Below are 24,181 nucleotides of genomic sequence, written 5' to 3' on the forward strand. Positions count from 1 at the left end.
AGGGCTCCTGTGACAACTTACCACAAACTGAGTGGCTTAAAACAAGAGAAAGTTGTTCTTTCACAATTTGGAGACTAGAAGTCTGAAATCAGGGTGTTGGCAGGGCCACGCTCCCTCTGCAGGCCCTAGAGAGGAATCCTCCCTTGTGTCTTCTGGCTTTTGGTGGTTGCTGGAAATGCTTCCCACTCCTCCATTTATGGTAACATAAATCCAACCTCTGCCTCAGTCTTCACATGCCTTGTTCTTCATGTATCCTCTGTGTCCTCAAATCTTTCTCCCCTTATAGAGACACCAGTTATTGGATTTAGGACCCACTCTCATCCAGTATAATCTCATCTAACTTGACTACATCTGTGAATATTGAATCCCAAATAGGTCATATTTCCAAATAAGGTAACAGAGGTTCAAACTTTAACATATCTTTTAGGGGGACACAAACAAGCAACAGGAACCATTTAGCCAACATGAGTAGAGATCCACATTATGACAGGCACTAATACCAATCTGGAGAGATAGGCCCCAAGCTATAAATTGCTATGAACACAAAAAATAGAGCTGTAAGTAAGACCCTAAAAAGGATAAAGAAAAAAATATTATTCAAACTAAGATACTTTTTGATAGTGAAAGTGGATGCAATGTATAATTATATTAGGACAACAGGAATAAACCAGCACTATCCTGAACAAAGTAAAATATATATTTACCCTAGCCCTAAAAGGAAAAGTCACATTAGACTCTTGAATTATTTTGCTTTTGAGTTGCTTCTCAAATGGGCAACTTCACACATAAGGTGCTCTAGAGTGAGGCACAGCAAGGATTTATATATTTAATCATAGATAATAATTTCTTTCGAGTGACACTAATTTATTGAAAGAAACTATTTATAAACACTAAGATGTATTATTTTTGTTTATCTAATAATCTGCAACTGCTTTAGCTGTGAATTTTTTCATGTACTTGTAAATAGAGACTTAGGTACATGTAAGTCTCAATTTCACCTTCAGTGTATGCTGGTTAGGAGCTCCCAAAGAACAGTTCTTATGTTGTCTTTCCTCAGTATATTTGATCACATCTGGCAGGAATGTTACTGGTTATTTTCCCCGAATCTTGTTTTCTCACACCAGCAAAATTAAACCCATCATCTAAATCCTTAAGAATAGAGTGGGGGTGGGCAGCCCGGTTGGCTCAGTGGTTTAGCACCGTCTTCAGCCCAGGGCGTGATCCTGTAGACCCGGGATCAAGTCCCAAGTCAGGCTCCCTGCATGGAGCCTGCTTCCCTCTGCCTGTTTCTCTGCCTCTGCCCCCCCGCCCCCTGTCTCTCATGAACAAATAAATAAAATCTTAAAAAAAAAAAAAAGAATAGAGTGGGGGACTGTACAATATGTGCTTAGCTATCCAAAGTCACTGAAATTCAAATGCAATAACAGAGTGAGAAATTTTAGTTTTGCTTTTATTTTTGTAGAAGAAGAATGTAGGGGAAATAAACCTCAACCAGCTGATAGTTTATCTTAAGAAGTAGGTCAGCTCACAGAATGAAAGGATGACTGTTTAATTAACTAGAAGCTTGCAACCCCAAAGTGGGCAAACCACTGTGTTTGTCTTTTTAGAGATTAGCTTTATCAACATCTTACATATCTGCTGGGTCCTAGCTAATAACAATCAATTACATAGTTTGGAGCCCCTCGATTACCTCCCCACAATGTTAGGCACTAGGGTAGCTATGTAAAAATAAAACACATCCACAGACATTTTTGTTGAATATTCAGGATATACTTACCCACCTAACTACAAAGGTAATAGCAAACTGGTGACCCTATCTAAAACTAAGAGTGACTTAAAGCCGAATGCCAATCAGTATGGACTAGAACGACAAAGTAACTCACAGAATGAGTGTTCTAGGTACTGCTCCTTGAAGATGACAAGATTGGAGAAAATCTCTCAAGAGAGAAAGAGAGTGTACAAGAGCACAAAGGAGAGAGAAAGGAGCTAACATTACTGATAACTATTATGTGCCCGTCAGAGTGCTGAACACCTTCCTTGCGTGATCTAGTGTGACCCTCACAGCAAGTATAAGTGACAGAGGAACCAGTTAGGTGACAGAGCTGGAAGGCAGCAGAGGAAGTATCTGAGCCAAGATTCTCTGAATCCAGAACATACTCTTGTGCCATGCTCCTCTGTGGCACCTATTCCACCAAGTAAGGAGACTGGCCTGGGAGCAATCCAGGCCTGAGAGCTGGAAAGGAGAAGACCCTCAGCATAGGGAACTTCAGCATTCTGGAGGACCTCTTCAGGAAATGGTCACCACAATGAGGTGGTTTCCTAATTTGGACACTGGCACGTAATCTTCATTTTCTCTTCTACAGACATTTAAAAGAATCACTCTAAGATTTTGGTTACAAGAAAATGTGCAGGGGGAAGAAAGTGACTTTACACAGCTGTCTGTGGGAGTAATTTTTAGCAGCTTGAATTTATATTAAAATAAGCTATAATGTAAGTGTAAATGTGATGAGTCAGTATACTGCCATTTTGTACATTTCAGGGCCATTTTTCTCTACTTGTTTGACATGATTCACCAGATTCTTTTTTTCCTTTCACACAGAAAGAACCATACAAGAAGGAATGGGAAAAATAATCACTTAACTCCTTCTAAAAGTTGTTCAGCTTAGCTACACACTCAGGGGTCAACGTTTCAAAAGTTTTCAAATCATTATTGTGCAGGCAGCCTATAGAAGAACGACTAATTGCCAAAGGGCAGGAAAGTCTGTTGGATTAAGAAATGCCTTGGACTAACAGAACTTTTAATGTATGCTTTCTCATTAGTGGATAAGAATCTATGAGTTTCTTAGTTCACAATGATAAAAGGAGTTATTGATGCCATCTCTTTACCTCTACACATGGGACCTTGTTTCCACTGGTTAATTAGTGTTGGTAAAGCCATGTGAAATCCTAAGATAAAAAGGCTATATATATTATACACATGAGATGTTGGTAAATGTGTCATCAGAAGCATTATTTGAATTTTCTTAAACTGAAATATGGATTCTGCTTAAGGCGCTTCATGTACTTCAAGATGAGAATTCCAGCAAAGTAAATTTTATACTCATTAAACTTAAGGTTTTAGTCAGGTGAACTCATGTGGCTAAACATGTGTAAAGGTGTTCTCCCTTGGTTCAAACTGTGCAATGCATCTACTCACAAACAGGTTAAGAGCAAAACAACTGGGGATCCCTGGGTGGCTCAGCGGTTTAGCGCCTGCCTTTGGCCCAGGGCGCAATCCTGGAGTCCCGGGATCGAGTCCCACATTGGGCTCCCTGCATGGAGCCTGCTTCTCCCTCTGCCTGTGTCTTCTGCCTCTCTCTCTCTCTCTCTCGAATGAATAAATAAATCTTTAAAAAAAAAAAAAAAGAGCTAAACAACTTTGCTTCCTCTGTAATTGACTAGAAAAAGAAAAAGGGAGAGGTTAAAAAAAAAAAAGTTAAATGTTTTTCCAAGATTGTGGAACAGTAAAAGCCCCCCCAATCTCCCCCCTCAATCAGAATACTGGCAAAGATGAAGAGTTTTACCATGTACTAGACTCTATGCCAGGCATTCAAGGCACACCCTGACCACGACAGCCGAGGCTTGCAGTCTAGCCAGGGAGGCATAGAGGTATGTCAGCGGTGAGGACAAAATATGGTAACTGATGAGGAGACTCCTCTCAGACTTGGAAGTAGTCTGAGCCATACCCTCAAAGAAGTTAAATCCATTTGGGCAGACAAAACCAAATTGAGAATAGAGCAAGAGCTAATGATATGGTAAAGAAGCGTGCAAAGATCAAATCACTAGGGGCAAGGGTACATCACTTCTCTGCCTCCTCTCTCCGACACCCCCTGTGCACCATGAAAGTTTTTGCGAAAATGAAGAGCAGGATATCCATAGTGATGCAAGCTCCTTGAAAGAGGTTTAACATTTGTCTGAATATAAGTATGCTCTCTGGATCTCTCGCAAGAGGAAGAGGTAAATCAAAATTGCACAAGGAAATATGAGTGAGTGTCAGTTATTTGACTGAAGGCAGGAGCACGTGGTAAAGAAGCCACATGGCAAATGCATCAGGTAACCTAGGAGAGGGCAGGAGCTGGTCAAGAATCTGGTGAGTCAAACATGTGGCCCTTTGATCTGAGTGGGAGTTCAGTAAGTGGACCAGAAAATTGCAACAGGAGGTATAATAGTAAAGAGAATAATTTTACTTTTCTCTAGGGAAATTCTAAGACCTAATTACAAAACTATTGGGGTAAAAGTGGGTCCCAAGATCCTTTTAAATGTCAAATCTCTCCTAACACTGTACAAGTTGTAGTCAGAAACCCAGCTGTTTCTATCACCAGGAAAGAGGCAAAATAAGACTGAGGCAGCTACATTAATTTTAATGCACTATCCAATGCACTGCTCACTCGAATGGTTCGGCTTCCATAAAAGGATTGCTTATCAGACACTTGAGTTAATCTAGCGGTCAGAGACTTCATGATCTTCTGTGTACCCCCCCTTTGTTGGTGTGGACTCAAGTGTTGCTTTTCTGGGAATGAGGATCACATCACTGTGATCTGGGAAGCTGTCTCTGGGAAGGGCCACCAGCAAGAGGATGGCCAGGATTAGGTGGGCCCACGTGCTGATGAGCATGTGTGATTATGCACGTCAGAAGTACAAAGACAGAACAGAGATGAGGAAGGAAAAGGAGTGAAGGGAATAGAATGAGCCAGATAAAAGTGTAGAGGAGAAAAAAAAAAACACACACACACAGGGGAAAAAAATGAAAGGAAAAGAGAGGGCAACAAAAGTATAATAAGGGCTGAGAGTGAAGAAACGACTCGTTAAATGGAGTAAGGAGATGATCGTTTATGAAAGTTTTTTATACATAGCAGCATTGTTTCCAGCCCACATGTATATGTAGTTTTTAAAAATCTGACTGGAAAGATCACCTTGAGTTTATAAAAGGGTTCCCTGCAGGGGAGGAGCAGAGAGAAGAACGGGACTAAGTGAAGCCAACGTTACCTATGCATAAGTCAAGAGCATCACGTGAAAATGGCTCCAGTTTTAAATTCCAGGTGGGCTCATGCGTGTTTGTTGTATTAGTCTCCACAGTTGTATGGTGTCTGTTTAACTCTTCAAAGTAGAAAAAGGAGAGAAGGAGAGATGAAAAGGGTTTTGATGACAAAGTACAAAGCATCCAGGTACATGGTCTACCAGCTAATTACCAGCCAAAGGAGGCAGGCAGGTACTTAATGGCTCAGCATTCTGAGAGTGACTGGAGGGCAGCTTCCCACCCAGGAGAATGATCTTCGTGTTCCTCCTGCTTTTCCCACCACCATCTCCAAGAACCCCTCTGGCTCCTCTGCTCTCTATCAGTGGTTTGGCTTTGTTTACTTTCTGAGGTTGCTGATTACCTGATGCGTTTCTGTCAGCTGAAATTTACAGACACATTACCAGGCTTGCCAGGCACTGCGAGCTACAAGACAAGAATTTCCTGAGGAGGAAAGTGCAGGGTGCACTGCTGGGGAGGCTTTTATTCCCTTCTGAGCAAGGTGGTGTGTCCTAGCTCTGTTAATGCCATTAGTGTGACCTGTTAAAAAACCCTCACTAAAATTATTGTTCATCAGGTGCCTGCATTTCTGAATGGCAAATTGTCTTCTAAGCCAAGAAATAATAATATAATAGATACTGGGGGGCTTTTTCTCTTTTTAATATAATAGACACTTGTAACACAGAATCTTACTAATAGGTTTTGTTTACCAAGCATGAGAAGCTTTTCATATCTCAGGGAAGGGTGTGGAGTTAAATATTCCAGCCAACAGGTTACGCAGGCTCTGAATTATCGCAGAGCTGAGAAAAAGAAACTGAGGAGCTTTGAAAGACAAATGAATACAAGAAAGTACATTAAAAAGGATTGATTTGTTTATTTTATTGTGATGGGGCTACAGTAGCCCAAAGGAGTGGACAGGTTAATCAATTGCCTGAGGTCACATATGATGAGGTTAGTAGCATATAGAATCAATGGCTAACCCTACATCTCAAGGGGAAAAGCAATGACATGTAGGGTGGCTTTTAGATATCCTTCAGGCACGAAGGGGAGCCTTAAATACAAAATCCCACAGTCTGAGAAAGTTTCATTGCAGGTTAGAGGTAAAATGGGATTCTATGATTTAAGAAGTACCTGGTATTTTTTGTATATTTATCTATTATAAGTCATGTCAATACCCACTATCAGCATACTGGCCCCATCTTACCAGAAATGAAACTAGGTAAAAAGTGGCTAAGGGTCACAAAGCAATGCAGATTATAAATTATCACTTCTAGGCCTGTTGCTTAGCTACCAAACCAGCCTGTCTTCTTACCCTTACACTGCCGGCAAGCATCATCTGCTGTTATTTAAATATACTTGAGCAAATGCTGAAGTTAGAGACCAAGAAATTATTATGTAGATACAATTAACTGAAAGAAAAACTCTCGAGTGCTTAAGATAAAATCGACTGCCTGGCTGAGAGTGTGCAAGTACTGAAAGGGTGAACTGTGGCTCTGGAGTATTTCTGGTCCACGGGTAGAAATTTCACTAGTAGAACTGGAAGCAAAGGAACAATTGATCATTCACCTGAAAGCAACCGACAGACAGCACTGTCTCTTTGGTGGTTTTGTGCTAAAGAAGAGACTGGTTTGTTTCCTGTCTGATAGGAATTGACAGTTCAGCTGCCAATCTTCTAGCCTCATTATAAATACATGCTATATACATGACCATGTGCACCCAATCCATGTGGAATACACACAAAGAGAGAAATGTCACTCCCAAGTATGTTTACAGAGGCATTAATTTAAGGAAATAATTGGTACCTTGTTTGACATGGTAACACCCAAGGATTGCATAACCATGTTACAGTTCTCATTATCAAAGGAGTGAAAGAAAGAAAGAAAGAAAGAAAGAAAGAAAGAAAGAAAGAAAGAAAGAAAGAAAGAAAGAAAGAAAGGAAGAAAGAAATTGAAACAAGAACTGGAGTTCTGGCAGATGCTTCTCTTGTATGATTTTTTTTCCTGAACAGTATAAAATGCAGATGCAAATGAAAAGTGAATGTTTAAATGTGTTTTGTATAAATGTGCGGAGTAAACATGTCGAGTGGCTGAATTAGTTGCATGTGTTGAGAGAGAAGTGTGATACCATCTGAAGAGCTAAAATTGGAGGTGAGCAATGACAATGACCGAGAAACAAATTGTCTAGGTGTTAGTTTCAATAAAAAAAGATGAGAAACAGAGCAGGGAGGCTAGAAAGAAGGTAGGGGAACATTCTGATCAAATTATGTTTGATCAGGGTTTGAGAGGTGCATGGGGAAAGGAAGGTGGGCTCAGTGCACGATCAAGGGAGGGAAGAGACAGAGAAGATCATACCAACATACTCTAATAAGCAACCGAATAAATGTTAATTTTAAGTTAACCTACAATGGTGATATTAATACAAGGAAAGTTAAATGCGTAGATGCAAGCAGCATATTAGATAAAGAAGCATGCTATTTGGTAACTAAGAGAAAACTAAATGCTCATATCATGACAACTTAGTTATCCAATTGGTGTCCCAGGAAGTCATCCTAGAATAATGAAAGCTTAACCCTTAAATCCCATTACAAAACAACATAATCATTTTGTTGAAATTCTGACTGAGATGTACAAATATCCTCCCTGATCATCTAAACATACAGAATAGGATTTACCCTTTTCTTAGTAACACAGAGTCTTTCTCATGAGCATCACGCTGATGTTCTCAATGTATCAAGGCCATTGATGACTTGGGACTTTAGCCTGGACTCACTGAATTTCTCCAACCTACCAGTCTATCCCAGTTGCCAGTTTTTAGCATCTCTTCCCTTATGTGGTAAGTCCAATGGTATGGAGGGCAGCCTCTACACTGAATGACCTCAGACTCTATTGCTCCAATTACTTAATCAGTTTCTTCCTTTGTCCCTGGGCTGGTTTCTTATACATCCTTTGCTCACTCTCTGGTTGGAACCTAACATGAAGTAAAGACTGATGGGGAGAAATTAATTTTAGTCATTTTATGGCATACTGACTCACAAAAGGAAAATGTGGTTCTACTCTACCAAGTAGCAAAATGTGTGAGATTCATGCATGGGCTGTATTCTCATTTAAAGATACTTTCTGCCAAGTATTAAATAGTGAAAATTATATTCCACCTAATAGATAAGGCAATGGGGTGCCTTGGTATTATCACCTTACCTTCTTTCAACTCTGATTTTCCCTTTACACTTGCCCTTGCTTAGACTTCTCATACTTAGCTTTGGTCATTTTCCAATTTTTCACATTGCTATTTCATTGCTGGAGCCAAAGCTCCAAAGAAGCCTGCTTGTTTTGCAGTCCAAGGTAAGATGTACACAAAAATAGCACTTTTATAAAACAGGTTACCACTTTAAATACAAAATCTTCCATGACTACTTCTTGTCCATTTTTCCTTCTTTCAGAAAAGAGAGGCAGGAAAGGTTATATGAAATGAGGTAAAGCATTTCCTCCCTTGAGAATCTGCTTGCTCAATAACTTAAGCTCTCACTACCACACCTAATACTCCCTTTGGTATCAATGTCTTAGGTATAAGATACAGCCACACTGGCTGTGGAGGTGTACCCAAGCTTAACACAGATGACCTGGATGCCTCAAGGGAGAGTTTTCCACACTTCCCTCTGAAATTAGTAGGCATAGATAAATGACTTCTCTTATTTCAGAAGGAAAGAGAATTCTGGGTTTGTCATTTGGCTTTGTTTTGTTTCTGTCCCTTACTTAAAAGGGATGTATCTTGTACTCAGCAGTCAGAAAAATTTCTCCCTTGCTTAGGCATGTCTGGAAATAATGACAAAGAACCAGAGACAAAGAGTTAGATGAAAAGTCTTCATGCATTAATAACTAGACATGAGAAAGACCCTCCAACTAAAAGGACAACATAGATCTCAAGGAGGCTGGAAAGAGTATAGAGAAGACTAGATAACCAAAAAGCAAGAATGAGTTACTGACCTAGACTCAAGCAAGAGAGATACTACTCATCCCTGAAGTAGTAGAAGCAGCTGCTGGCCAAAGGACAAGCTGTCCTTATATGATGTTTGACTGATAAGAAGATGCCTCCAACTCAAAGTCCTCTAACTTTCTGGGGTTACTCTTCCTGTAAGTTATATTTTAAATAGCTCAATCCTCCATCCTTCATAATCCTGTGAGGATTTTATACATGTCACAAGAACTGTGTGAATTACTACAGTCAGATGATCTCATAATCCCCTCTTCTTCTGCATCATAACAAAACCAGCAATCTAAAATTGAATGTCACACGTCTGTGTTTTTAAAGTCCTTTAACCAATCTTGGTCACCACAGAAATTTCTCAATGGAAAATCTTTCCTCTCTAAGCTCCACTTCTCAACAAATTGCTGTATCACCCACCATAAGCATCCTTAAACTTCCCCTTTTTGTAGTGTCCCTAATCTGTATCTTCCAGGCTAAGTAACCTCTAGATTCTCTTTCATGTAGTTATTTAATGCTCAGCTTTGCCTTCTACTTCATAATCATAACTGCACACTGGACTCACCTGAGAAGCACACAGCATACCAATGTACAGTCCCCACCCTACACCAAATGGACTATAATCTCTGTGAGGCCAGAATATCATTATATTTTAACAGCTCCCCAGGTGATTCTAATGTACAGCTCGAGTTGAAAACTTTTCTAGCTCAGTGCTTCTTAAGCTTTAATGTGTATAGAAACCACTGGAGGATCTTGTTAAAATGCAGACTCTGATTCAGTAGACTTGAGGTAGGGCCCAAGATTCTGCATTTCTAATAAGCATCCAGTACCACACTTTGAGTAGTAAGATTCTAGACGAGTGTTTTCCAAAATTGCTGCACACTAGAATTACCTGGGAACTTTAAAAACTGATGCTTGGGGGGCAGCTCAGGTGGCTCAGTGGTTTAGCACAGCCTTCAGCCCGGGGTGTGATCCTGGAGACCTGGGGTCGATTACGTTGGGCTCCCTGCATGGAGCCTGCTTCTGCCTGTGTCTGTGCCTCAATCTCTCTGTCTCTCATGAATAAATAAATAAAATCTTAAAAAAAAAAAAACAAACCTGATGCTTGGGTCCTAGTCCAACATGAGAATTTTTAGTTTCTCAGGTGCTCCCAAATATCAGGTTTAGACCATGAATACAGGAAGAATGAGTCTGTCATATCTGTCATCTCTTCCATTTCCAAACAAAAAATCATCTCTCCAATAGGAGTCTAGCTGCTCCCCTTATATACAAAAGCTTCTGCAGTTGGCTCTTATTTTAAACAGCATTTTCCACGCCAGTTAAGGGATACTGTATGTGTGTCTAATACAGCTATTCAGTAAAACAGTATTAATTACTGTCAACTAATACTTCTATTTCCAAAGACCCAATACAGTAATACTTTTAAGTATTAATCCTAGCAGATATTTCTAAACCCAGATGGACTTTTTCACCCATCAGTTCTCAATAATAAGACCAATAGAAGATCATTCAATAATTGGTACCCTGATAATGGCTCTTAATAAAATTGGTACTTAAAAAAGGATGCCAGGTACTTAAACTTACCTTGGGGGTAGTCAATGAGTTATTCATTGCATATGGGTCCCATCTGGATGTCAAGATAATTACTGGTGAGTTTATATGAGAGTCAGAGTTGATTCCAGCATTGACTTTATATGCAAACTTTCTTTGTTTAAATTCTTTCTTCAGGGGCGCCTGGGTCTTTCAGTCAGTTGGGCATCCAACTCTTGCTCTCAGCTCAGGTCATGCTCTCGGAATCATGAGACTGAGCCCTGTATGGGGGGCGGGGGGGCGGGTCCACACTCAGCGGGGAGTCTGCCTGAGGTTCTCTCTCTCCTTTTGCCTCTGCCCCTCCCCCACTCATACTCACTTGTTCACTCACTCTCTTTAAATAAATAAATAAAATCTTTTTAAAAATTAATTAATTTTAATTCTCTATTCAAAGTATTACTTGTGTGACCTTTGGCAAGTTTATTCATTTCTGGGCTCATTTTGTCCCATCCATAAAAATTAGAATAATTACATACACATAAACATAGATAGATGAGATAAAGAATTTAAGAGAAATGTATATACATTAAATTGTTGCCTGTTCCTAATCTTGTGCTCAAGAAAAAATTAGCATTGTTCCTTGGCATATTATACCTATACAGTTAGCAATTATAGTTGGCTAGTAAGATTTTTTTTTTTCAAAATGTTTGTACTTTCAAAGCTTGATATTATACCTAATTCGAAGGGACACTACAAAGAGCAGTATACAACATATTGCAGAGAGGTGTGAGGGGAGAATATATGCTTTCTGTATTTGAAAAGCTTATCACTTACTGTCGATACAGGATAAATATAAATAAAGTGAGCATATAAAAATACATACTAAAACACACAGCTAGTTTCAGCTGTGCACAGAATCAGACATGACGGTTATACTGTTGCTGAGAGACCAGGCCCTGGGGCCATCTATCTGTAAAAACTGTATAAAAATGATGAGTTTATATAGAATTCTTAAGGCACAGAGGGAGAGCCTTCATGTTATAGAAAAGGGTGAGAGGGCACACAGAACAAAGAAAGCTACTATTTAAGCAGTGTCACTGGCAGCGTTCGGTGGCAATATAATCCCATCAAGAAAACTTTACAGATCAGGATTGAGGGGACCACATTTTAAAATTACTGAATATAAAATTATTTTGATTTTTAAAACTTAAATTTCAAAGGTACTAGGGGATTCTTCTTTCTCTTCTCTGACAATTCTGTAGTGTTACATACAAAAGAGACATAGTTTAAAAGATTTAAAGAGTATCCTATTACCTTGAAGATTAGCCTGATTTGCAGTTGCCTTGCTGTTCTGTGTTCTTTCTGTAGAAACTGGAGACCTTTGAATAGTTTTCACTTCAGAGTACTTTTAAGTCTTTTCCTAAAGTGAAATGTGTTTGTCGTGTGTATTTGGCAGGAAGGACAGGAAAGTCGATAAAGCTTTTATTGTATTTGATACTCTGACGATTTGAATTTCATTCACCTATAATGAGATGGCTAAATTTACAATAAATAATAGCTGTACCATCATCTGATAAACAAGACTCCATGCTTGTGTAACCAGATGACATAAATATATGTGCCAAAAAGTTAGCAGTCTTACTACATGTTAACAATGTTGAATTGATCAAATATCCTTTAAGATTATAAGTAAATGGATGCTGTGATATGAGATAACTTGGCTGGCCAGAAGGTTTTCCAGCACTGCTCAGCACTAGTCTGAGCTCAGCTGTCTTTTATCATTTTTCTTCTTCCTTTTTCAAAATTATCTGTCAAAGGCACTTAAAAACTACAATTATTGCAAATCTAACTCTTTTACTACATTGTTGCTACTCTAAAAAGGTCCAGAATCATTTTTCCAACTTTTTACATGTAGATGTGTCTCCTCTACTGGAAAAGGCATAAGACTTTTCAATTTGGGAGCACCTCTAAAGCCAAGTACTATGAATAGAACAACTGGATAGATTGGCTATCCTGCCTGAGTCCTTATGGCTTTAATATCTGCTTCAATTCTATACTCAAGGTGTGGTGGCTCAATATTTAAGCTCCATGTAATCTCACACCGAGTACACAACAATAAAATGCTGGAAAATCTCTAATACTTGAACCTGTTATTTAGTTGAGGTTTCAGAGCTACAAACTAACATGAAACCTAAAGAAATGCCCCCCAAGGACAGACAGAAAGCAAGAACTTATTGACTTGGGGTAGATGCTACTGGACACATGTAGTAAGATTATGCTAAAATATTTAAAGAATTGCTACAGGCTGAACATAGGCTAGTCAGAGAATATAGAACCCCTGGGGGCTGCAAACACAAGGGGAACTTGCACTCACTTGCAAGCCCAGTCTCTACAGACCTTCCTATGCTTTCAAAGACACTGGTCAGAGTACTAAGAAAGCCTCCCTAGAGATGCAGTACTGGGAAGGGAACAGTCTGCTGGAAAAGCACAAAGCCCCCTTTGGATCCCTCTCTCCTATCTCTCCTAGAATCAAAGGGCTTAAAATATTGAAAGAGGGAGGGAGGGACCTGTTTTCCTTCCTTTAGGGCACTGTTGAAAACCCATTCTAGGGATCCCTGGGTGGCACAGCGGTTTGGCGCCTGCCTTTGGCCCAGGGTGCGATCCTGGAGACCCGGGATCGAGTCCCACGTTGGGCTCCCGGTGCATGGAGCCTGCTTCTCCCTCTGCCTGTGTCTCTGCCTCTCTCTCTCTCTCTCTCTCTCTCTGTGACTATCATAAAAAAAAAAAAAAAAAAAAAAAAAAAAAAAAATTTAAAAAAAAAAAAAAAAAAGAAAACCCATTCTAGCTAAGGGATTGGAATAGGAAAAAACTCTCTACGCTTATGGGAGGAGCAGAAACAAATGCAGGTTCCATAACAATAAAGGTCTTCTCCAGCTGGGTGAGAGACATCATGAGATGACCCATGAGATTCCCATGACTCAGGATACAATGCCCATTTAAACTAGATCTTAGTCAGAACAACAGAAAATACTCACCACCACCACCACCACCACCACCACACACACACACACACACACACACACAACACACATACGCACGCTCTTACCATGATGCAACTAAAGTTGAGTAATAAACAACAGCAGTCTACTTTCGGGAAGGAACAAGATCATAGAGGGAGACCCTCTCTAATGTAAGGTTTAAAACAGAGGGTGGAGCAGCCATCAGAAAAACCTTTTGGCAAACCAGTCCCTACCCTGAGCATAAGGTAATGCTAAGGATTTGAAGTTGGTGTTACACAAAAGGTAACCATACCAATAACAAAATGCAAATGGAGCTCAATTCCTAACTTTAACTGACCCAACCTCCCTCTATACTAAAGGCCTATCAGGAAAAAAAATAAGTTATTACATCATCTTTAAGGTACAAAAATTATTTTATCTCAGTTTTTGCTATCTAAACACAATGTCCATATGCCAAGAAAAATTTAAAAGGCATCCAAAATAAAACAACAATGCACCGTCAAAAACAAAGCAGTAAACATACCCAATCTCAGATATGATATAGATGTTAGAAATAACACACTAGGTATTAAAAATAATTATGATTAATATATAAAAAGCTCTAGTAGAAAAGGTAGACAACATACAAATTCAGATAGTAACTTCAGTGGAGAAACAAAAAACTCAAACGGAAATGCCAGAAGTTAAAATAATATAGAAGGATACTTCAGTGAGCTCAACAACAGACTTGACACAGCAGAAAATAGAACAATTGAAATTTAAGATAAGTCCAAAGAAATTTTAAAAATGAAACACAAAATGAAAAATGGGTATAAAAGAAAAAAAAGAACAGTGCATCTGAGAGTCATGGGACAATAACACAATCCAACATATGTGTAATCAAAATTTCAGGAGAAGAGAGAGAATAGGACTGAAAAAAAATGTAAAGAAATAATGGTTGAGAATTTCCCAAATTAATGACAGACATCAAACTATAGATCCAAGAAGTTCAGAGATCACCGAGGAGGATGAATATAAAAACACAAAAATAAAATAATTAGACATATGTTAAAATTGTTGAAAACCAAAGGGAGAAAGAGAAAATGTTAAACACAGCCAGAGATGGTTTAAAAAAAAAATACATACAGAAAAACAAAGATAAGAATTATAGCAAACGTCTCATCAGAAACAATACAAAAGGGATGCCTGGGTGGCTCAGCAGTTGAGCACCTGCTTTCAGCTCAGGGCGTGATCCTGGAGTCCCAGAATGGAGTCCCACATCAGGCTCCCTGCACAGAGCCTGCTTCTCCCTCTGCCTGTGTCTCTGCCTCTCTCTGTGTGTCTCTCATGAATAAATAAATAAAATCTTAAAAAAAAAGAAACAATACAAAGAAGGAAAAAAATGACTGTTATATTAAAGGTGCTGAAAGAAAAACTGTTAAGCCATAGTTTTACACCCAGTGAAATCCTTGTCAAATAAAGAAGTAAAACTTTCCTCAGATAAATCAATTAAGAGAAAATTCATGGCCAGCAGACCTGCACATACCAAATGTTAAGAAAGTTCTTCAGGCAGAAGGCATATGAAACCAATCAGAAACTTGGATCTACAGAAACAAATGAAAAGCACTAGAAATTGAATAATGAATGAAAATATAAAATTCATTTTTTCATTTTTTAAATTGCCCTAAAGGATAACTGACTGCCTAAAGCACACAACTGTATTTGTGTGGTTATTGTATGTTTATAGCATATGTAAAAGTAAAATGTATTACAGCAATAACACAAGGAAAAGGACAGATTGGAAGTATACTCTTGTAAGATACTTACACTACATGTAAATTGCTATCTATAATATAGATTCTATTTTTAAAATTTTATTTATTCATGAGAGACACTGAGAGAGAAGCAGAGACATAGGTAGATAAACAGGCTCCATACAGGGAGCCTGATGTGGAACTCGATCCCAGGACTCTGGGATCCTGACCTGAGCCCAAGGCAGATGCTCAATCATTGAGCCACCCAGGCATCCCAGTATCTGACAGTTTAAAGATGAATACTGTAAATATTGGAGTAACTATTAAAAATGTTTAGGAAAAAGAAAAAATAATAAGTCAACAGTGGTTAAAAATGGAATCATAAAAGACATTCAGTCCAAAATAAGGCAGAAAAAGAGAAAAAATAAATAGAAAGTAATAAATAGAAAACTAGCAAGATGATAGATTTTAGTCCAACCATTTAAATAAGTTCACTAAATGTAAAAAGTCAAGAACATCAATGTAAAAGACAAATTGTCATACTAGATAAAAGAGTATAACACAACTATACACCATCTACAAGATACCCACTTTAAATATAAAGCCATAGATGGATTAAAAGTTAAAGGACAAAAAAAGATACATCATGCAAATATTAAAGAAAGTTGGAGTATCTATATTAATATCAGACAAAGTAGAAATGAGAGCAAAGAATATTGTCAGAGATGAAGAGATACATGAAATAATAAAGAGGTTAATTCTACAAGATATAATAATTTAAAATGTTTATGCACTCAACAGTTTAAAATACCTAAGGCAAAACTAATACAAATGAAAGAAGAAATAAATGATTTACAGTTACAGTTGGAGATTTCAATACTTCTCTCACTAATTAAAAGAATAAGTAGGCAAAGTATCAATAAAAATACAGAAGACAGGGGATCCCTGGGTGGCGCAGCAGTTTGGCGCCTGCCTTTGGCCCAGGGCGCGATCCTGGTAGACCCGGGATCGAATCCCACATCGGGCTCCCGGTGCATGGAGCCTGCTTCTCCCTCTGCCTGTGTCTCTGCCTCTCTCTCTCTCTCTCTCTCTCTCTCTGACTATCATAAATAAATAAAAATTAAAAAAATATAAAATAAAATCTTTAAAAAAAATACAGAAGACATACCACCCAAATTAACCTCATTTATATTTATACAATACTCACCAAATAACAGTATACACTTGATTTTCAAGAGCACATGGAACATTAATCAAGATAGGCCATACTCTGGGTAACTTAACAAATACAAAAGAATTAAAATTATATAAATGAGATCCTTAGAACTCACATTTAATCAAAGAAATGAAATAAGAGATAAAGATAATACTTTCTGCCTACTCAGAAATGATTTTTTAAAGATATTATTTATTTATTTATTCATGAAAGGAGAGAGAGAAAGGCAGAGACACAGAGGGAGAAGCAGGCTCCTTGCAGGGAGCCTGATGTGGGATTCCATCGCACCCAGGATCACACCCTGAGCCTAAGGCAGATGTTCAATCACTGAATTTTTTCCCTTTTTAATACTAAAATACAATTTTAGAAAAGATTGCTAGCATTGACACACTCACATATAGCTAATGGGAGTGTACACTGGTACAATCATTTAAGAGAGTATCAGACAATTTATGACAAACCTTATAGTTTACAAATTTGACTTAGAAATTCACCTTATAAAAATTAATACTAAACAAATCATTAAAAATCTGCACAAAATATATTTTTTTAAAGATTTTATTTATTTATTCATGAGAGACACAGAGAGAGAGAGGCAGAGACACAGGCAGAGGGAGAAGCAGGCTCCATGCAGGGAGTCCAATGTGGGACTTGATCCCGGGACTCCAGGATCATGCCCTGAGCCGAAGGCAGGTGCTCAACCGCTAAGCCACTCAGGCATCCCTGCACAAAAATATTTAAAAGAAATTCTTGCACTATCACTTACAATATTAAAAATTGGAAATAATTTAATTATGTATTGATATACTAACTCATATAACAAATAAATATCCATTCAGTGAGCACTCTGTACCTGAAGTCCTCTAGATACTGGACAAAGGGAAATAAGGCAATCAAGTTTCCTACTCCCATAGAAATAGTAGGGCAGACAAACAATAAGAAAGTAAATAATAAATATACAATATGATTTCCAGTAGGAATAAGAAAATTTATTAATTTGTCAAGTAAATTTTGTTACATTCATACAAGGCAGGCTATGTAGCCATTAAAATCAAATTGCAGGGATCCCTGGGTGGCGCAGTGGTTTAGCGCCTGCCTTTGGCCCGGGGCGCGATCCTGGAGACCCGGGATCGAGTCCCACGTCGGGCTCCCGGTGCATGGAGCCTGCTTCTCCCTCTGTCTGTGTCTCTGCCTCTCTCTCTCTCTGTGTGTGACGATCATAAATAAATAAAAATTTAAAAAAAAAAATCAAATTGCAGGAAAAAAATATTGACATGGAAAAACATTTCCAATATATCGCAATCTGTAATATGCACTATGACATATATATAAACTGAATAGTACAATATCACTATTGTTACAATAGTACAATGTCACAGAAAAAACTGCAGTATCAGAAAAATAATGCAAGAATATACTTTAAAATGTTGATAACTTTTTTCAATTGTGAATTTTTTCCTTTAAATGCTTTGTTTTCCAAGTTTTCTGAACTATAGATAATTACTTTTATAATAAGAAAAAAAAATGTTCTTAAAAATGAGTGTAGGCCATGAAAGAAAGTAAAAGAATGAAACAATGGAAGGGAATATTTTTGAGCTAGTAGTTCTCTGTTTGTACTTATTTGTTTATATTTTGGGAAATTTCATAAAATGTACAAGTCTAGGAGAAAGTCAATGCAAATGAAGATAGTAAAAAAAAACAATGCAAGAGAGAGTGGTTGTTTAAACAAGGTCAAAAAAAAAAAATGGCAGTTATGGGATCCTAGACACAGGAAGTAGGCCAGCCTTGAAGAGGAAGAGGGATACATTTTCCTTTGAAACAGGAAAAATCAGAAGATAAATAAAACTGCAAATACAGTTTAGATGATGCACAAAAGCACAAAGATAGCTTAAAAGGAAGCAGTTGAGAAATTTCATAATATATATGTATAATTTCTTTAATTAAGAGACGATCAATTATGTCTTCTCACAATTAAACCATCAGGGATGAGAATATAAACCTGGCAAAGCAAAATCGATTTGCAAGGTCAAGTGAGATAAATATGCAAGAGAGTCAACTTGGATGAGTAAGGGATTATTCAAGAACTATGAAACACAATTACATTCAGAGAAAACCAGTAATAGTGAGACCAACCAATACGGTCATATGATTTTCTCCAGATTCATTTTTCAGTATGGAAACAGGAACAAAATTGAGATTGAAAACAAAGGGTTCTCTCCATTAACGCTTGTAAAACACTTTAAATTATCATAGGAAAGAAAGTAATGTCGTTAACTGAGTATTTCACATTTTGGAAAAGCACAGAATGGACTGTTTGCTGGGCAGTATTCTTTTATTCATTGTTTAATTCATCGTCTTTAAAAAAAAGAATAAAACAACAACGTTTTCTCGCATTTGTGAATGAGGCTTATTAAAGTGTTAGGATGAGGTGGTCACATATCTCAGACGTTGTTGAATTCACAGGGGTTGACTAACTCTAGGTGGTATCAGTAGAGCCAGTGTTTTGCATTCCGCCATCATATTTTCATCTTTTAAATTCAAAATTTTTCCTAATCTCTGGTTAGAAAAACAAGATAGACAAAATATATTCCCTTCACATCTCAAAAGACCTCTGCTTAAGCGACTTTACCAAATAGCAATGTGCTACTTTGATTCTTCTGGCTTCCACAATGCTATATTCAATCATGATCATGATTAACATCACCTCCCTTTATCAAATCCTGTTATATATTTCTGTTTGGAATCTTCCACTTGTTCCTTTTATCTTGTAAGTTCAAAATTATTAGCCTGGTATCATCTTTTTTATCCAAAGTAACTTTATCTATCCTTTGTCCACTAAAAAAAAAAAAAAAAGGCTAAAGCTGTGTTTTGCTCACCATTGCACAAAACTTGACATGTGGAAAAAATCTAATTTTTTGTAAACAAAAATGTTCAATGTTTGAGAAGTGTACACAAGTTACTCCTATCTTGTCTGTGTTCATGGCTTATACATGTTTAACTGGTAAGTCTCTGCTTGGGTTCCTTTCTGCCTCTGAAAAAGTGGTAGTTAAAACGAATAGCTAAGAGAAGTACTTCTAGGATGGGAGAGTAAATACCTCTGGAAATCTACTCCTTCATAAAAGCACCTCAGAAAAAATGGGAACATGGGCAAAAATTGTAAATATCAACTTTTTTGTAACTATGTAAAGTAACCAAAGGCTTTCAACAATCTGAGGAATATTCCTTCAAGAAAAATGACTAAGTCTCAAGAACAGTAAACTCTGTGACATTTTAACTTGTGTTATTTCTATTCTTCTCTCCTAGCTGCATGATAGGTCTTTAAACCAGTGAGTAGTCTTAGAGCCTATGAAAACCAGCAGCCTACCAGGCATAGGAGGGAACAAAATGGGTTTGGAGTTGCCACAAAAGCCCCATCCCAGAGAACTGTCTGTATTAGATTTATTTGGCAGCTCCCTGAAAAAGTCCCATTCACAGAGCTTGTCTTTGATTTAATTCAAAACTTCTGCAGTGAGAAATATCCATAATCCCTGGATATTTGTCAAAAATAAAAGTATTATAATAAAATCATATGAAAATATTCTGTCAACAAATAAGTTGGATAAAACAGACAAATTCCTAGAAAGATACAACCTACAAACATTGATTCAGAGAAACAAAAACTTTGAGTACACCTATAACAAGCAAAGACATGGAATAGTATTATATATGCTAATACCACATGATTTTACTCATAATTGGAATCTAAAAAACAAGATTAGCAAACAAAATGAAACAAAACTAATGGGTAGAGAAAAGGATTGGTTACAGGAATTGAGTGGGCAAATTAGGTGAAGGGGGTCAAGAGATACAAAGGTTCAAATATAAAACAAATAAGTCATGGGAATATAATGTGCAGCATGGTGATTATAGGCAATAATACTGCATTACATATTTTAAAGTTGCTAAGAGAGTTAACCTTAAACTTTCTCATCATAAGAAAAAAATTATGCAACCTTGTATGGAGACAGATGGTTATTAGGATTATTGCGATCATGTCACAGTGTATACAAATATCATATTATTGTGTTGTATACCTGGAATTAATATAATATCTAATGTCAATTACACTTCAATTTCAACAAAAGGCTTTGAAAAAGCCCACACTTAAATAATTTCAGTGATAAATTCTACCCAACACAGAAAATTAAAGCCAATTCTTACAAATCTTTAAAAAAGTGTGAGAGGACATTTCCCAACAAAAGAATTTGCTTTATAATGTCAAAACTAGATTAAGATATCAATTAAAGGGATGCCTGGGTGGCTCAGCCGTTGAGCATCTGCCTTCAGCCCAGGGCGTGATCCTGGAGTTCCGGGATCGAGCCCCACATCAGGCTCCCTGCATGGAGCCTGCTTCTCCCTCTGCCTGTGTCTCTGCCTCTCTCTCGCTCTCTCTGAATGAATAAATAAATAAATCTTTAAAAAAAAATATTAGCATATGAATCCAGTAATGTGTAAAAAAAAAAATCACACAACATGGCAAAGTAAGATTTATTCGAGGAATGCAAGGTTGATTTAACATATAAAAATTAGTGGAATGCATGAGATCAATTAATAAAATGAAGAACAAAACCACATGATTATCTCAATAGACAGAGGGGAAAAAAAGTGATAAAGCCCAACTACTTTCCTGAGTAAAGACACTTAACAAACTAAGAATACATGAAACTTCTTGAACCTTTTAAAGGACATCTAAGAAAACCCAGAGCTAATAGTGAAAAACTGAGTACTTTCTCCCTAAAATAAGAAACAGTACAAAGATATCTGCCCTCACAACTTATATGTAACATTGAAAGTTTTATCCAGGACAAACAGACAAGTAAAACAAATAAAGGACTCTCAGACTTGGATAGAAGCAGCAAAGCCACCTTTGTTTTGCAAATCATATGATCCTGTATACAGGATATCATAAAGAATCCACAAAAAAAATTAGAACTAATAAACAAGTTGAACAAAATTGGAGAATATAAGATCAATATTAAAAACTCACGTGGCGGGGCAGCCCCGGTGGCACAGCGGTTTGGCGCCGCCTGTAGCCCGGGGTGTGATCCTGGAGACCCGGGATAGTGTCCCACATCGGGCTCCCTGCATGGAGCCTGCTTCTCCTTCTCCCTCTGCCTGTGTCTCTGCCTCTCTCTCTCTCCGTGTCTCCCATGAATAAATAAATAAAATATTTTAAAAAAATAAAAATAAAAAATAAAAACTCACGTGGAATTCTATACACTAGCAATGAATATAAAAATGAAATTGAGAAAACAATTCCATTGACAATAGCATCGCACACAAAAAAATAACAATACATATAACAAAAGAAATTAAATACATGTACTCTGAAAACTATAAAGTACTACTGAAAGAAATTAAAGAAAATCTACATAAATGGAAAAGCATCTCATTTTCATGCATTGAAAGATAACTATTAGTAAGATAGCAATACTTCCCTAATCAATCTACAGATTCAACATAATCCCTAATCAAATCCCAACTGTCTTTTTTCATAAAAATTGACAAGTTGAGCTTAAATTATATGTAGAAATTCAAGGGACCTGGAACAACCAAAATAATCTTGGAGAAAAACAAAGTTGGAGGTCCCCCATATTTCAGAATTTAATACTAAGCTATGGTGATCATGACTGTCATACTGGCTTAAAGACACATAAACAAAACCAAACCATGTATTTATAATCAACTGATTTTAGAAAAAGGTACAAAGACAATGCAATGGGGAAAGAACAGTCTTTTCAACAAATGGTGGTAGGATAGCTGGATATCCACATAGAAGAAATTAAAGTGGATCCCTACCTCACACCATATAGAAAAATTAACTCAAAATTGAGCATAGATGTGAATATAAGAGCTTGAACTATAAGACTCTTAGAAGAAAATGGGAATAAAGTTTGGTGATCTTGACTAAGGAAGAGTTTCTTAAATACTGACAACAAAAACACAACAAAGGAAAAGCAAATAAATTGGACTTCCTCAAAATTAAAAACACTTATGTTCCAATTAACAGCATCAAAAAAGTGATAAGACAACCCAAAGAATTAGAGAAAATATTTTCATTTCATATATCTAATAAGGGATTTGTACTTAAAATATAAAAATAAATCTTTTTTTTAAGATTTTATTTATTTATTCATGAGAGACACAGAGAGAGAGGCAGAGACACAGCCAGAGGGAGAAGCAGGCTCCATGCAGGGAGCCCGACGTGGGACTCGATCCCAGATCTTGGGATCATGCCCTGAGCCAAAGGCAGATGCTCAGCTGCTGAGCCACCCAGGCGTCCCTAAAAATAAATCTTAACTCAATAACGAAAATACAAACAACTCAATTTAAAAATAGGCAAAGGATGTGAATAGACAAGTCCTGAAAAAAATATATATATATGCAGCCAATAAACACATGAGAAAATGCCCAATATCATCATTAGCCATCAGGGAAAGTCAAAACTAAATACCACTTCATGTCCACTATGATGATTAAAATTAAAAAAAAAAAACAGATGATAACAAATGTTATTAAGACTGTGGAGAAATTGTATACATTGATAGTAGAATTATAAAGTGGTACAGCTAGTTTGGAGAACTGTTCCTCAAAAGGTAAAGGATAAAGCTGCCATAGGACCAAGCAATTCTACTCCAAGGTATATATCCAAGAAAAATCATACCATATGTCCATGCAATAACTTGTACACAAATGTCCACAAACAGCATTAGTCAAAATCATCAAAAGGTCAAAACAATTCAAATGTTTATCAGTTGATAAATGGACAAACAAAATGTGGTATATCCATAGAACAGAATATTATCCAGCCTTCAAAGTACTGCAACATGAATAAGTCTTTAAAAGATTATGTCATGTTAAAGAAGCGACACAGAAAAGACCACATATTATATTATTCCATTTATATGAAATGTCCAGATTAGTCAATACTTAGAGACAGAAAGTCGACTAGTAACTGTCAGGAACTGGAAGGGGAAGCAGTGTGCAGTGACTAAGAATACAGCGTTTCTTTTAGTGCAATAAAAGTGTTCTGCAAAGTTATCGTATGGTTGCACAACTCTGTGAACATATTAAAACTCACCGAACTGCACATTTTAAAGAATGAATTTTATAATATGGTAATTATATATCAATTAAATCGGAAGAAGAAGAAGAAGAGGAGGAGGAGGAGGAGGAGGAGGAGGAAGGAGGAAGGAGTAGGGGGAGGAAGGGAGGAGGAGGGGGAGGAAGGGGAGGAGGAGCCAGGTATCTCAGATAGCCAGAAACAAAATGTTAAAAGTCAAAGGAAGAGGCTGGCAGCTTGGGTGATGGGAGCATGACACAGCTGGCTGAATATTTGTCTATCTTTCCAGAATTTCACTATTTAAAACATGGAAATGGGGGGGGGGGGGGGGGGAAAAACATGGAAATGGTACAGAACCACAGGAAAGAAAACTATAAGCTTAGGCTGGGGGTGCTTAAAGGACTTGAACATTGTTACATATGTGGTATAGAAACCAGGAAAAAGTTCTAGCGAGCAGGTGACCTGATTTCATAAACATCATCAGGAGGATATATCAATAATAAAATACAGTGCCAAGCACACTTAGAGCCTGTTGGAAAGAAATATAAA

The 24,181-nt window shown here is 37.4% G+C and overlaps 1 long non-coding RNA gene across 10 annotated transcripts in view; it reads right to left on the bottom strand.

The window, feature by feature from the left end:
- LOC112678658 (uncharacterized) overlaps positions 1-24,181 on the bottom strand; it is a 97,470-nt gene that overhangs the window by 70,147 nt on the left and 3,142 nt on the right. For 8 of the 10 annotated variants that reach the window (XR_003147766.3, XR_003147754.3, XR_003147759.3 and 5 more), the window contains exons 1-2: positions 9,034-9,260; positions 5,026-5,136 (exon numbers count right to left, since the gene is read on the bottom strand). This is a non-coding gene — a long non-coding RNA (uncharacterized LOC112678658). Of the gene's footprint in view, positions 1-5,025; positions 5,137-8,247; positions 8,483-9,033; positions 9,261-24,181 lie in introns of those variants that run through there. The other 2 variants (XR_003147772.3, XR_007407982.1) reach the window with 2 other exon arrangements.

Source organism: Canis lupus, chromosome 33 (genome assembly GCF_003254725.2).
Source record: "Canis lupus dingo isolate Sandy chromosome 33, ASM325472v2, whole genome shotgun sequence".
NCBI classification, from domain to species: Eukaryota; Metazoa; Chordata; class Mammalia; order Carnivora; family Canidae; genus Canis; species Canis lupus.